This window comes from Bos taurus, chromosome 24 (genome assembly GCF_002263795.3).
Source record: "Bos taurus isolate L1 Dominette 01449 registration number 42190680 breed Hereford chromosome 24, ARS-UCD2.0, whole genome shotgun sequence".
Lineage (NCBI taxonomy): Eukaryota > Metazoa > Chordata > Mammalia > Artiodactyla > Bovidae > Bos > Bos taurus.
In genome coordinates, this window is record NC_037351.1 from 54787033 (window position 1) to 54803561 (window position 16529).

Here is a 16529-nt window from a genome sequence, read left to right on the forward strand (position 1 = left end):
TATTTAAACTCCCTTTCCCAGGAGTAAAGACCGTCATGATCAAGATGATGATGGAATTTACATTTGGGAAAGAGGACTGTTGAAAAATTGCCCACTCCGAGGCCAACTTCAGGTTCTACCAGTAGACCCAGCAGAATACGGGGTAATGGAACATCAGTGTCTTGTTCTGATTCTAACACTCCAATTTTTTATCTGTTGACTCCTCTACAGAGATGTACAGAGCCATATCTAAGGGTAAAAATCAAGGCAGCTCATTTGTTTCTTTTAAAAAGTATGTTGAGCCTTAATCGTCAGGAAAACAATGAAAACACCTTTCAAGAGATCCAACCAGTAGAACATACCTAGCGACAAATAAAGAATTGTTACAGAGAACAGTCCACACTAGGACATTCAAAAGGGCTTGTCCCGCCCACAACACAAACCCCACCCCGTCCAGGACAGAAGGATACGCTCTTCCCTTGAGACTAGAGCTTAAGGTACACTGTCCTCTTTACCCAGGACTATACTATTCTTTCTTCCAATGAGAAAATTCAAAACTAGTATTTTGAGAGGCTAGATGGATCCTTCGGAGTTTACAACACCCATGATTTTCCCCCTTGACTCAAGTTAACATAAACGTTACAAGCAGCAGTGTTCAACTGTAATCTTTGAGTTCAACGACAATGCTATGAGGGCATGTCTTTTTGACACCACACAAGGAATGTGCCTTTGATAAATCTTAAAACTAGTCAAAAGCTCACCCGGTATGTGAGTCACTATAGACATAAAACAGAAGATGATTTGTGAAGGAAGCCAAACCTGAGTCTTAACATCAACCCTCTTCCCCATCATTATTAACTTTTCCACTGACTCCAATCGATCTCAAACTTGGGGACACACTCCCACCACCCAACTTCTGGCAAAGTATTCAGTGCAAAGCAGAAAATCAATGACCATATCAATTTCCGTCCAATGAAACAGGATACCAACTCACAGATTCAGTCCTGGGAGGTCTAAGAGAATAACTTTCATTGTATGAGGATTTTACACTGAAGAAGAGATTCATCTGCCTGTTTTAGAAGTATAAATGGTCATAAAGACCTATTTATTCTTCTGTGTCAGATGGAAGCTACTTATAGTCTTTAACTTCTCTTTATACATATTACTAACAGAAAAAAACCAACTCGATCTTTATGAGTTATCAAATGAAGTCTGTCCTTCCTTAAGCTCTCACATCTACAAAGCTTTAATACAACCAGGACATGATTCACTTTGACATAATATCCACTTGTTTAGCAACTAGAAAGACAAGTGGAGAGGCAGGTAGACATGCAGACAAGCAGAGAGACAGAAAGAGACATAGATAAGGTAGAATTTACTCTGACTTCCGAGGAAACTGAGTATCTAGTGTCCTGTTCTGGTGACTTCCAGAAATTGGAAGGAAGAAAGGCGATCTATTTCTTTCTCTAGAAGGAGTTACCGAAGCTATCTCCTACAGAATTTCACCTCCTGGCATTATTTCCCAACTTGACTCCTGCATATAGACCTGGAGAAATGAATTTGCCTACCAGAACTTGTCTCAATTTACACACACACACACACACACATATATATATACACATACACACACACACACACACACACACACACACATATAAAGTTAGGTCCATTCCTTTCATTCTTTTAAAGGAAGAGAGGGGGTCCATGCAAATAGTAAGGATGTGAGAGAGAAAGAGAATGTGAATAAATAAACAGGGGAGAGAAGAGAGAGGAAAAGAGGAAAATGAAGGGAGGAGAGCGGACTAGAAAGCACAGGGGTGGGCAGAGAGCAGAGGAGGGGGAAGAGCTGAGCAGGGACGCAGGCAGCGCAGAGTCCCCAAAGTGCTCTTGGCTACACGGACCCAGCATTCTTTACTATCATATCAGATACAGACTGCTTAATCTTAATTTTGCTTGTTAAAAAATATTTATCCAGATACAAAAATAAACCCACTGCAAATTACAAGTTGTCAGGGTTAAAAATCTACTCCTGTTTGTGTGGGGGAGGACAAGAGACCAGCATAGACATGAATCATTCTCAGTAATTTGAGTGTTTCCATGACATCAGTGGGCACCCGTCCAGGACTCTGTCGAAGTCTGTGAGGTACCGAAGAGGCAGCGCAGCCAGCAGGAGGCTGGGAGGTGCACTTTTTTTTCCCTTTTTTTTTTTTTTTTTTTTAGGATTATATTCCTTGTAAAGATTTCATCTGTGGCATCCACTTTTACCATCAAATAGATCGCTCCAGAGATCCTGAGCGAACGCATGTCATTCTGATAGTGTAAACCTTTAACTTTATTGCATATTTTTGTTTCCAAAATCAACTATAAATCTGTCCTTAGAGCTCAAATCCCTGTTTGGGAGCAAAACAATCAGGACATGGACTGTGGGTAAACCCAAGCACCTTCTCAATTCTATCTTATCTACTCCACTAATTTCCTAATGACAAAAAGCAGCCATTTTACAATGGCACCTCACTTCCAGGGAGAAAAAAATATATACATATTTTGTATAAACTGTCCACTAAAAATCAGCTATGATCTTGATGTCAGTCTTCTGCTTAAAATGCTCAGGAACATTTGTTTCAGATAATAAAATTCTCAAGAGCACTGATAACATGTTTGAGTAGGATCCTTAAGTAACTATCTGTGCTCGTGAACACAAAAGCTCCTAAATATGTGTGTTTACTCTATGCCAGGCATGGATTTTTGTCACTTATACCCACTGGCTGGCGCGGACGGCTTCTTTCCTCCATTCTTCGCCACCGACCTCCCCCCTCATCCCCACGATCACAACGGAGCTTTGAAAGAGCTCAAGATTCTATTTTTCCAATATTTAAAAGAGATAGCAGTGATGAACAAACCCGGCGTGTTCACTGCGGAATTTTCGAGACAACCCTCCAGTACTAGAATGCGACAGCCGCTGCGGATATTTTTTGGCACCAAGACAATGGTGGCAGTGCCAAGCCCCATGGCTAAAAGTACTCAAAAGAGGCATAAGGGTAGCATTAATCGCTCAAGTCTTTTACTGCATGGAGTACTGTTGTCCATATTTTAAAAACTAAAAGTACCCGTTAGTAATATTTGTCGTCTGCCCACCAAGGGGGTGGGGGGGACTCTGAAATATACACCAGAAACAAATCTTGTCAAGCATTTGATTCATTTTTATACCTAAAAGGACCAAATGTTAAATTTTGCTGCTGGTGACGATTTGCCGTGCATGAAACGAATAATATGACCTAATAGGCTACACTGAACGCTGAATGAAAGCTACAAGAGAGGATTTCATAAACGAAGTCGACATATTGGCTAAACAACTTTCTTCTGCAAAAACGATGTATACAAGGAACATGTAATGCTATGTCACAATTTTTTAAATTAAGCAAGAAAAACGCTGTAAATGAGCAGACACAACATCCGTCAATCAATCCTTCTAAAGACAAAGGAGCTCAACTGGCAGCCCCTTCTCTAGAACAAGTCGGCATCTACAGTGAGCAAACAATCCGGAAAGTCAACACGTGTTTTGTCCAAATTGAACCCATCAGCTGTTAAAAACCTATATTTAAATTTGATTATTAAAAATGACACCAATGGGCAATCAATAAAGGAGTCACTTGCTTTTTCTGTTGCCCTTGAAAAACTCAAAGATAAGCAGAAAATATAAGCTGTTTCCATTTATTTTTAAAGACCAATCCTTTTGCTGATTTATTCAACTGTTCTTTATCTTGCTGCCTCATGAAGGATAGAGAAAAAAAATTTAATGTGGGGGGGAGTATGATGAACAAATAGCTATATAATTCAAAATCTAATACTTTTATATTCTTACATAATTTTCCATTTGACTCATAATTTTCCTTACAATCTATTCGTGGTATCCCATTGTAAGCAAATGCCATAGGAAATGACTGAGAATGAAAGTGTTACATGAAGGAAAAAACTGGTATCATAAATTCAATAATTCACAAGGACACATCTAAGAAGTACCCCCTTTGGCAGATTACTACACCTAAACATTAGTTCTAATCCACTTGGAGGGAGTGAGAGACAGGCAAGAACAACTTATCCATGATATGATTTCTGGAGATAAGCCGTGACTCAGATGAGCCCACGGGTGGTTGACCCGTAGGATAACAATAGGTTGTGTTTGGGTTTCTAGCTTTTCATTCTTATAAGGCCACTTTTAATATTACATATAAATGTTAAGTATTTCACCAACAACCGAACAAGATGCACTATATGCTGGAACACATCATCCTATGAAAAGCCTTGATTTAAAAAAAACAAAAACAAAAAAAAAGTGACCTGATGTTGTAGGACAATACCCAGCAAGGTTATTCCATTGCTAATCCTCATTCTGGGAACTGAAGAGCCAGCCCTTTGTTCTCCGTCACCAGACTAAGGAGCTCATCACAACCCTGTTTGAGTTGGATTAAATCTCTGTCCCTGCCCTCAGCCCATCCTTGGTTACCTTATCATCTGGGGGTGGGAGGCATACTGAAAAGAGTATTTCATTAAACAATAACCGGAAGAGTGGTTCCAAAAATATACATGAGGTTATTTATAATTTACAGTTCTTTCATCTTTCCCACGCCTACCTTTTTCTCTCTTGTCCACACGATACCCGAGTTCTTGTCACGTATCCCCACTACGCAAAGAGGTTATGTAGACATTCATTCAATCTACACAAGAACCAACCCTGTGAGGCACGTAATATAAACACCACTTTACAGATGAGAAAATTGAGAAACGGAAAACTGCCCAAGCTCACAAAGGCAGCAACTCTTAGACCCAGGATTCAAACCCTGGCAGTTGGATTCCCAAGGCTGGACTATTCGTACTATTCTGTGCTGCTGGAATTTAAACTCGGGGAGAAAAAAAAAAACTACAAATACATGAGAAGCCCAATTCTGAAGACTTAAATCCCAGAGCTCAAAACACTCATGAATTTGATATGAAATTAATGAAAGTGTCTTAGAGGTGGTGATAATTTACATTTACATGGTGTTTTATTCCTAAAAGGTCTCTAGGTACTTAATAGCTGTGCAAATAATGTGCACCAGAACCTGTGACTTCATGAAAAAATCTGTAACCATCTCCACAACAACTGGAAGCAACTGACAAAAACGGCCGCAAACTGCATCTCTACACACGTCACTTGTGAAGAACATGAGTTCAAACCAATGAAGACGAGAAGAGTCAAAGTCAAAATACAGTCATAGTATAGGACAAGGCAAGATACGCACTAGTGTCTTCTGTGGAATAACAGCCCCACAACAGGCTCCGAAAAACAAAAAGGAGGCAAATTTAAAAGCCCAGGAAATGTTAGAAGCTACCTATATATCCCTCTTGACCCCCAGAAATTTACACTGTATCTTAGCAGGGGAAATCCTCTGAAAAAATCCTGCAATGAAGACCTTTAATTTCAGTTAATATCTTTTTTAACTTCACTTACTTTTTAATTTTAATCATACATTTTATTTAATCCAACACATCCATACTGTTACCATTTTGACATGCAATCTTTCCTAAATCCATTTGAATACACATACCTGCTCTTGTCTTTTTGCCTACTGACACAAATCCTGAGGAATCTGAGAAACCACTCTTTTTAAAAACTTAACATTTAAAAGAATGCCCTGGGTTACAAGGTTAAAATTTGAATTTTATTTTAATTGACCTAAAAATACTTGTGTCTTGTTGTGATGCTTCCATGAATATACACCTTCGTGGTTCTCACTAGCCAGTCAATCTTAATTTTCCCTGATCCGAGCTTGGAGGTGACAGTCTGGGTTTACAAGAAACCAGAAACTGACGTTATTTTCCTTATTTCTAAAATACAGAGAAGACCACTGGTTCTTTCCTGTAGAAAGAACTCCTACTATACCAGGAGGCCTTTTTTTTTAATCCAAATATAATAAATTTCATGCTAAAAGAGTTACAACTCAATTCAGCTGATAAAATAGTCATTCCATAGTCTAGAAAATTCTCTTCCTCCACTTCATCCTAAACTGAGAACAGAAAGAAAATTCAGAGGAAAAGTGACGAGGCACACAGTTTGCAGCAAAGGATGATGAGAAACGGGGACCAAATCACTTTCCCAGGAAAGACTAACTGCAGTCCTTCCTTTCATCAAAACAGAACACTCGGTAGTAACTAGAGCTCTGACCTTGGAAAATGATGAGTTTTTAGCTGCCTTCTGTCGTTGCTTCACCTCATCTCATCTAGACAGCGCCTTCAAAACAGTGGGTGTACCAAAATTCCAGATATACTTAAGAGCATCTTGAGGCCTCACCAAAACTCTTCATTTGGGGGGTTCTAAACATGGTTCAGTATCTACACTCAATTCTGCTTAAAGCCCTCACATTTGTAAAGCATTATATAGGACATAAGGTAAAGACAACAAGACCCTAGGAGTTCCTTAGATGGCCATTTTAACCCCATGTTCACAGTGCGTGCGTGCGCTCAGTCAAGTTCAACTATTTGCGACCCCATGGACTACAATCCCCTGGGCTCCTCTGTCCATGGGATTTCCCAGGCAAAAATACGGGAGTGGGTTGCTGTTTCATCCTCCAGGAGATCTTCCTGAGCCAGGGATCAAACCCTCATCTCCTCTGTCTCCTGCACTGGCAGGTAGATTCTTTACCACTGACTCAACTGGGAAGCCCTCTGTTTATAGCAGAAGTCACTAAAATTCAGAAAAGGTGGGGAATTTCCTGGTAATCCAGTGGTTAGAACTCTGTGCTTTCACTGCCAAAGGCGCTGGTTCATTCTCGGGTCGGGGAACTAAGATCCCACAAGTCCTGTGGCCAAAAAGGAAAAAAAAAAAACAAAAAAAGGCAACCAACTTCTAACAAATAAAAGAGGTTGTACAGATATTAAGAGACAAAGCTAGAACCTAAATAACCAGTTCCTGTACCGAAATCTGTTTTTACAATATGCCACCTTTATTACCCATAGCTGCTGTGGTAACAGAGATGATTCCACTCGGCTTTTTCTCACTATGTAGCACAGCCCTCTCCGCAATTCGTAGTAGGTTGAAGAAGCATTCTCCAGTCCTTTGATGAATGAAAATGTTAGAACAGGTCACATTTTGAGTGACCATCCTCTGGGACACCAAAAAGCCCCTTTTCGATGCAAAATGAAAAGTACTGTCTTAGATTATTTGGCCCACCCTGGACAACAGCTGGGATCATCCCCTCCCTCACGCTTAGGAGAAGTGCACACATTATCAACTGAAAGCACGTGAGTTTTATCCTTTCTTTTCCCAATGCCAGAAAATCTTTTATTGAAAATAACACTAATTCCACAGTGTGCAATTAATCAACATAATCATGGGGATAACTTAGCTGTTTGGGGAGGTGTGTCGAATAACTCTTTAAGGCCACTAAAGTGCCACTTGAGTCACCGGAGTAATGATTTTCTGAATCAGCAATTTGTACAAGGGTCCCCTAGGGGCCTGAAGGACTAACAGTAACCCTGGAATCACTCAACTTACTTCTAACGAGTAACTTACCACTGGCTTGATGTGAATAAGATCTCAATTGTTCTGCCTGCCCTATTTCTTATTTTTATTGCAGTTAAGTGTCTATGGTGTCTGGGCATAACCAAGTCAATGAAGGGCTCTGTGGGGCTTCCGATGAAACATCATATACATCTGAAGTTTTGCTTTTTATTTGACAACATGTAATCATTTTGCATAGAAAAATGAAAGCCAAGGTCAAGCTCGCAATACACATTGAAGGCATCAGAAACAAAATGTTTCTGCTGTCATCTAAGAAGGAAAGGAAGATGCAGGATCGGGTTGCAGGAAATCAAGCCCCTCAAATCAGTTCTATGGCTCAGACACCCTGCCAGCCATAAGAACTGTCAGAGGTCTTTTCTTAAAACAGATACCTGGGTTCTCCACCCCAGGGGACTTGCAATCAGTGGAACAGAGTACAGAATATCTATTTAAAAAAAAACAAACAATAAAATTTCACTGGTTAGTCTAACAGGTTGGGGTAAGAATAACCAATTTAGGTGAACTGATTCGATCTTTAAGATTACATCAGATGAAACTCCAATAAACCTGGGAGATAACATCTAATCTAACCTGTTTAACTGGATTTTGAAACAAAAGTTGATCAACAAGAGTTGATCGCCAAGACTCTTTCAGTTACATTCTGCAAGCTGGAGAAACTTTTTTTCTGACAGCGTATTAGGCCTCTATGTTTGTTCATCTCCACTCATGAAGACCAGTTGTTTTAAAGAAATGCATCTCACATTACCACATAGACAGCTCTCACACACAACAGGATTCCAAGACACAAGTGTCCTGGAGGTAAAAGGACATCCCTCTTCAGTCAGCCCCAGTGGCCACGGCTCTGCAAGTACCTTGTCCCCCTTCCTGCCCTAAGGAAGAAGTCACCTTTAGACTCCAAGGATCAACTCAGGGAACCCGACTTGGCTTCTTAACCTAAAAGGACGCTCCCACCCACGAATTCGGCATGTTCGTGCTCTACGGAAGCATGGAGTCCTTGCTGGGGGAGAGAATCTGGTCTTCTGATTCCTCTGGAGGGGACTGATGACATTTCTGACCAAACGCAGCAGAGACAACACCCTATAAGTAAGACTTTGTTGCCCCGCTCAATTATTTGGAATTTATCAGCAAATTTTAAGAAAATCAGTAGTTACGTTCTACCTTGCAATCTGCTTTTAGCGATACATTATGTACCGCCCAGTAAACTGATGTTCTAAAAGAGTCTCACGAGTGTGTGTGTGTGTGTGTGTTAGTCGCTCAGTCATGCCCAACTCTTTGTGATCCCAAGGACTATAGCCTGCCAGGCTTCTCTGTCCATGGGATTTTTTCAGGCAAGAATACTGGAGTTGGTTGCCATTTCCTTCTCCAGGGCATATTCCTGACCCAGGGATTGAACCTGGGTCTCCCGCATTGCAGGAAGACTCTTTACTGTCTGAGTCATCAGGGAAGTCTCACTAACATCAACTGTTCAAAATAATAATGACCAAACTCTGAATTAGGCACGCCAGCACAGAAAACAGAAGAAAGATGTAGTATTATGTTCATTATAAAGTGTGTATCTAGGGAAATCACATATTTTAGCGCCATCTCATGTAGGGGATGGCCTCACTTTTCAAGCTGAGCTCACAACTAACAATTAGAATATAACCACTGTCATCTCTTAAAAGAAGCAACACACATTTGATATGAAACTCAAGAATGCACAAAAATACAGGAGGTGGGGGGTTCATGAAAATTTTAAATACAGCTTTACATATGTACAATAAAATAAGTATTATACTTACATGTATATATGTAAGTATAATACTCATATATGGATATAAGTAGCATTTTTAACCCCAAATAGAAGAGAATCTGAGTGTCATTCATAGATGCATCTATATTAGACAACATTTCTCTAGTCTTAGACTTACAGAGTTCATATTGCCTAAATATACACTACTGAGAAATTGTGGTGAAATAGCCCATAATTCAAAATACAATTCAGGGCATTCACGGAGCAGATAAAGAGGAGAAAGACTGCTAACCATTGAGCCTGCCCTTCAAGATCAACTTTAAAAGAATGGCCCCATTACAAACAAGCTGGGAGGGAAACAGGACCAAACTCCTCGAGTCCAACTCCCTTGTTAAAGGAAGGTGATGGTTCACAAACAAAATTACACAAACCACTGAGCCCCACACTATAGCGTTTAAGGAAAACCTCCCAATTACTGAATATATGAGCATGACTAAATCAAGAGAGGAAGGCGGGGGCCACAGGAAGGAAGGGGAGAGGCAGAGGAAGGGAGGATGAGGGAGAAGGAGGAACGGAGGAAGGAGAGAGAAGGGGCGTAGTCACAACAGTGACCGCATCCTAGCAAAACATGCAAGAAAATAAAATCCACCATGGGGAACAGATGTTTACAGACAGCAATTTTCAATTCTGAAGCTTGCAAAAATGGTCCTCTGAACCTGAAAGAGGCCCAAAAAACATAAGATTCAGGAATAAATATTGTTGGGTGCCTGTGTATAACCAGCACATGTTGGCTGATGGTACGTTAATGATGGACACTGTCCTCAGGAACTTGACTCAAATTGTGTAACGGCCTATATGGGAACAGAATCTACAAGGGGGGACATAGGCATCTGTACAACTGATTCACCTTGCTGCACAGCTGAAACTAACACAACAGTATACATCAACTATACTTCAATAAAAATTATTTTTAAAGAGTAAATGTTTATTTACAAAATAGAGTAGATGGGTGAGAAGCCAGGGAGGAACCCCAGTAACGTCTGTCGTCAGGGGTACAGTGGGAATACTGAGAAGCACAGAGACCACCGAACGCAACCTCAGCGTGGGGGCAGGCAACAGGATACGCCGTTAGAACTAATTTAGCGGGAAACGGATATCTGTGGGAATGCCGTCTGCAGCTATTTGACAATGTTAAGTAAATCAAAATAAATAATACCTTACACCTTTATGATTTACCCATAATAAATTTTAAGGTAACGGATGCCTAAAATTGGAAAGCTGGAAAACTGGAAATAACTTAGAAGACATTTCCCCACTTCTCTAGCTCTAGTTCTCCGATCATTCCATATGCTGGGGAGCTGGTTGGGGAGTTTTGATGGAATTTGTTTATTATGAATTAGAGAAATCTGCAAAGACAAAGGAACTGGAGAGAGCTAAAAAATTCTCGCCACGGAATCATCACGTAATGGACTCAAGGCATTTCAGAGATAATGTAGAAATCACTTACACACAGTTAATTTTTATAAAGAAGTTGATGGAAACTTATCAACAATAACTGCTGCTATTTTAAAGACCTATTCATTATACAGAGCTTTGGCCTTTACTACCAAGTCTCCACCTAAGTCATAGCACAGAGGTGAGAGGTTCCCTCTGTAACCGCCCTCGTATACATACGTCAGTCTTGCAACCTGACAGCGTCAGTAACCTGCTCCTTTAGCATCCTACACTCTAGAAACAGCAACCAAAAGCAGCCAAACAAAACAGAAAAGGCTCCACTCAAACTCTGATTCTTCTCAATGTCTGCCAGGGAGAACAGCTAATTTGGTCTGCAAGGACACCAAAAACGTCTTCATAAAACATTAGGATGTAAATACAGACTCATTTTCCTTCACAAAGCAAGTAAAACCAGTTAAGCCTACCAAGGGGTTCTCTACCAGGCATTAGCTATATACAAGGAGTTGCGTTTCAAAATTTCAATGATCTATCCTTTTAAAGTCCATGCCCAACTTAGTAAACAAGAATTCTTCTTGAGTGGAATCAGGCAAGGAGGAGTTAGGAAAGCAACAGGAAAATGATTAATGGTCATCTGAAAACAACCACCTAATAACTCAAGAGTGGTGTATACTTCACATGTTATTTGAGCTGTCAAGAGTCTCATATTTAGCAAAAGGAAACTCCCCCCAAAACCCCAAGCAAACAAACAAACAAAAAAATCCCTTCATTTCTTAATAATTAACTGCCATACTCAGTATTAACCTACAACTTTATAATCACTACAAATATCTGATTGTATAAAAAATACCAAAACAAAACAAAAAACAACAAAAAACCAACCTTGAAAAGTAAAAGAAATTAAGAACCCTTCCATGCCAGTCAGTGCCAATCTAAGTAGCCAGCAGAGGGCGCACAGCCCCAACAAGAGCTGGCTCTGGCCAGGTACCACCCAAACTCATCTCAGACTAAATCCGACCAAAATTTGAATACAGGAAGGAGGGACATCATCCTATCATGAAATCGCTAAAACTAACATGCTCAGTTTAGGATCAGTAAGAAATACACACAAGTATACTTTATTATTCAGTACTGACTTCAACATTTCTTAACAGCTTCATGGAAAGGTGTTCATTAAAAATAAAGAATTCTTTGTATACAAGTGAAGTTTTGTTAGTTTTCAAGGCCACCGTAGTGTTTATAGATGTATATGAAGAATTATCTAGAAAACGTGAATTTGTAGGAGTAAATTAAATATTGAATTTCTAATACATAAACACATAGGTTTTTATATTAAATTACCCTTTGCCAACAGTTTCTTTTAGAGTAATTCCATGTGTCATATGCAAATCTATTGATTTTTGTAACCCTAGAGCAATCAAATATGTACCATTTTATAGTTAAATTGTGACACATAAGTTACTTATTTCCCCACTGGTTTGTGCTTGACTGATTATTTTTAAGTTGTCTATTCTGGGTCTCTGTATTATATTAGCCTTGGAGTTACAGTAGATTACCCCAGAAGAGTACCTCGCAGTTATGTATGAACACATACATGTAGAAAGAGCACTTGGTTTATTCCTTAAAGTCACAGACTCTTCCTAAATCTTTTCGAGCTTTTGATTTCAGAAGTAGTATCACGAACTGAAAAATAATATGAATTACCTCATGAAAGCAACAAATTAAAACCAACATCAGATACTGTATTTTTTACATTTACAAATAAAAGTTAAATAATCAGGATGTCCAATCTTTCATTTCAAGCACATTAGAATAAACAGAAGGTCTGCACTTAAGTTTCAAGATGGAAAGCTTAGTAGGATAATGAACTGCTACTTGTCCATCCACCTAAAAGATCATTTCAACCTCACCTCACTCAGCAGCAAACAAAAACAATGAATCCACGTAACGTCGCCATCAGGTTGATTTTTTTTTTCAAGCATTCTTGGTAGATTTGAGTTGAACTTAATTTACACCCTCTACCAACCAGGTGGTTTAGGTTACATGTAGGTCATGATAAATAATACTTATCCTTTGGCTGATATGGCTGCACCGTTTTTGCATAAGTTATAATGATGATGGTTTATTATTCCTAAGCACTCAATTCTGAAATGTTTACACAATCTGTTAAGTCCAGGCAAATTTAAATGATTCTGACATGCAGCCTGCTAAGGCCAGTGACGGGGATAATGCCTCTTTACGTGGGTAAAATTTCGTGGCATATAGGTCACTCTCTTAAGGGGAATCAACTGTGTGTCTCTTCTTTGCATTTCCACCACAATCCTTCATCCTGCAGCCTGGAGCTGAGAGTGAAATGCAAGAAAGGAGCCGAATGCTCAAAGCAAAAATCTGCTTCCAGGACAATCCATTATATCTGACAAGTTAAATGTTCCATGGTCGGCCATATGGCATCAGAGCAGGCCCGGCGACGGAAGAGGGGAACTCAGCAAATGCATCACAATTAAGGAGTTTGGCTACAGACCTTACTTTGAATCACTTTATTTTTTTAATAAATTTTAAATGCTGTCCCCCCAATGTGTAGCTGAATCCCGTTCCTGGGATCATTTTTAAAGGAGCCCCATGATTTTGTTCTCATCTCCTGACTGTCAGTGCTGAACTCGAAAAGGCACACGGGGCCATTCTCGTCACAGGAAGTTTCACAGAGGAGGACCTGTAGATTCATTTCAAAACTTTCCAGACAAATAATACATAGAGCCGCTCTGTTCACTAGATTAGATGTCAACGAAACTGGTCATTGAAACGGGACATGAATCTGAGATAACATTAAATGAAGCCGGTTTCCATTTTTAAGTCCAAAAAATCTGAAAAGCTGTAGTCATAACTCCACAAGCGTGTTTCGGTTTCCTCTGTGGTTTACTTAATGTTTACCAGACTAATGAACTGAGACTGCCTCAGTTAGACCGAGCTCCTCCTAACACTTCCCCAAAAAGCAAGTCGGCATACTTCTGCTAATTCCATGTTCCAGAGGCAGGTCTTAGATGCTTTCTAAGATGTTGATTACAATCAGGTTGTCTATAAAAATAAACATTTGTTGTTAGAAACAATGTAATGTAAATATAATTTGTATTATAATCAAGGTATGCATTAAGGGAGAAGAAGATGAAATTAATGAAATGACCAAAATAGCATCATTAGACCATAGTATTCCATTATCTTCAGTAAGGAAAACAAATCTTTTCTTAAGAATTCTCAGGAAGAGAAGTGAACCTGTAATAAAAACAGGAAAAGCTTTCTACATAAATGTCCAAACTCATCTGGTCTAGTGTCACACAGCAATTTTATCAACACCCTCACTTCCTGGGGCTAACAACTTTGCGAGCAAATTTACATATAATATGGTGCGTGTTGTGTGTGTATAAACTGTAATGGGTGGGTTTTTTCTAAACAATATAATGGCTATCGTTTACGTATTCGCACTGCTTTGCAAACACGAAATTCATAATGATTAAGAGAAACATGGATGCAGCTTTCTGAAGAAGACAGTAAGTCTCATTTCCCTAAACTATTTTCACTCGCCATTTCTCCAGAGGGTCACTATTTCTCTCAAATGTACCCACTTCGGCCTTAATTAAGAATAATATTATTTCAAAGAGCATATCCAGAAACTTTATAAAAATGGGTCACTTTTCTTCATGTATAAAATTATAAAACACATTATCTGGTGGTCCTAAATTTATTATTTGTTATGGTACACTTATATTTGTATCTCATTTATATTTTAATATGAAACAATTTATTAAATCATGAAGATGGTTATGTGGATTATGACTGGCAAGCTGTATTAAAAATCAATTGTCACAGCTCTTTTTATTTTACCAAGTGCTTTCACATACATGATCTTATAAGCTTCGTCATAATTAAGTAAGTATCATTAACTGTATCATAATATTTTCATTCTATATGTGAGAAAAAAGGCAGACTCAGGTTAATTTATTTGTCTTAGGGCACACAGCTACATGCTGGAGGAACCACATCTTTTTGCCTAAGCCTACCTCTAATGTCACAGTGTACTGGCGGGTACCTCCCCATACGTGAGCAAGTATGACCACTGTTAAAAAGATACAGGCAAGGATTACTTAGGAATTGAAGTACATTTACTATACATTTTTACTTCTTATTCAAGAAAAGTGGCCAATTTCTCTGGTATTGTGATAGTACCAGTATGAAAAAGACACCAGAATCTCCATGCTTGGGTTTCCTAGGAGGAATGAACACCTACTCAAACACAACTACACTTACATACGCGCACACACACACACGAAATGCAGCCACGCACACCTCAACACCAACAAAGTGCACCGGGCCATCGTGTACTGTAGATCCTATTTCCGTGTCTCCAGATCCACATTTTTATTACTAATTAAAATGTCCAGATGGTAAAATAACACCTGATCCAGGGGGCTTTTAAGTGCAGTAATTGTCAACGCTCAACCCCTACATTGTTAACAAATGGGAAAATTGGCTACGTTGACTTTTATATGTACTGTTTCCAACCTATCAGTGTAATGGAGTTAAAACTTTAATCATCTGAACACCAATACGTCCACATTAAACCCTTTACCAAGAAAAAAGCAGAAAGACCTGATATTCAAATCATCACCATTAAGAAAGAGCTATGGACTCCAGCAGAACTGCACATCACACCACGCCAATTCACTTGTCTTTTACGGGGGGAAATATATAAAGGAGGAAAAGAATGAGGCTCTTTCCCTTCATCCTTTGTCTTACAGGTTCACTAAATCATAAACAAATTTTGGATTTTTTTGTGCCCTTAAATTTGGGGGCAATTTTTATACCACACAGAGGTACCGATCTATACCCCAAAGCAAAATGTCATTATCTTACAAGCTTTTTAAAAATATGAATTCGGGCATGACCCCTAAAAGTCAGGTTAGGCCCTGGCTCATGAATAACATACTCCTGGAAATCACAAATGTTTTTAAAATGTTTAAAGCACTTACTTCCTAATCCTAAGTGGATTCATTTTTCCCTCAAATATTTTCTTTCTCTTTTTTTTTTTTTTTTTGCAAATATCTAGGCTGCTTTGATACGCAAATGTTCTCCCAAACATTTCCACCAGCCAGCCACTGAAATTTCTCCACAGACCCCAACCAATGGGAAAGTTTGCAAGGGAAATACGAGAAGCAACTGGATGAGAATCCTGCCAGGAACCCTGGCTTCACTGGCCACAAACAAATGTGGATTTTGTTGCAATACCTGTGGCTGCTTTAGTGAAACAACTCCTTGAAAATTCTCAGTCATGGGGCAGTCATTCTCCTTGACTGAAGCAATAGCTTCTGGGGAGGGTAAAACCGATCTCCCACAGGTTTCCTATTTCAGAGTTCAATAACTCCAGGAAATGTGGCTTTGCACATGGACAGTGAAAATCTCATCATTTGAAAAAAAAAAATACCCAAAGGAATTAACATCTGCAAAACAGGAAACAGAAAGAGCAAAGCAAGAGTACCATGACCAGGGTCCTACATCTTAACAGGTATAGTTTTAGGGGAGTATTAATACTTTCAGAAGTGTTCTCTCAAGGGAATAAGCCAGGGAAGAAGATGTCCCTAGAGCCATCTTTATTATATAAATAACTCAAGAAACTACTTCTGCAAATGAAAGATTTTTCTAGAAATGAAAACAAAAGAACAGCATTCAAAGCTAACTTGTAAATACAGTACGATTACAATTACTATCAGTGAAAACAATCTCCAATCCTCCCTTTCCCTTTCATGCTCCACTGCGTAA

The 16529-nt window shown here is 39.2% G+C and overlaps 1 protein-coding gene across 19 annotated transcripts in view; it reads right to left on the minus strand.

Annotated features, from left to right (window-relative positions):
* TCF4 (transcription factor 4) overlaps positions 1–16529 on the minus strand; it is a 386161-nt gene that overhangs the window by 196361 nt on the left and 173271 nt on the right. The window lies entirely within an intron of this gene.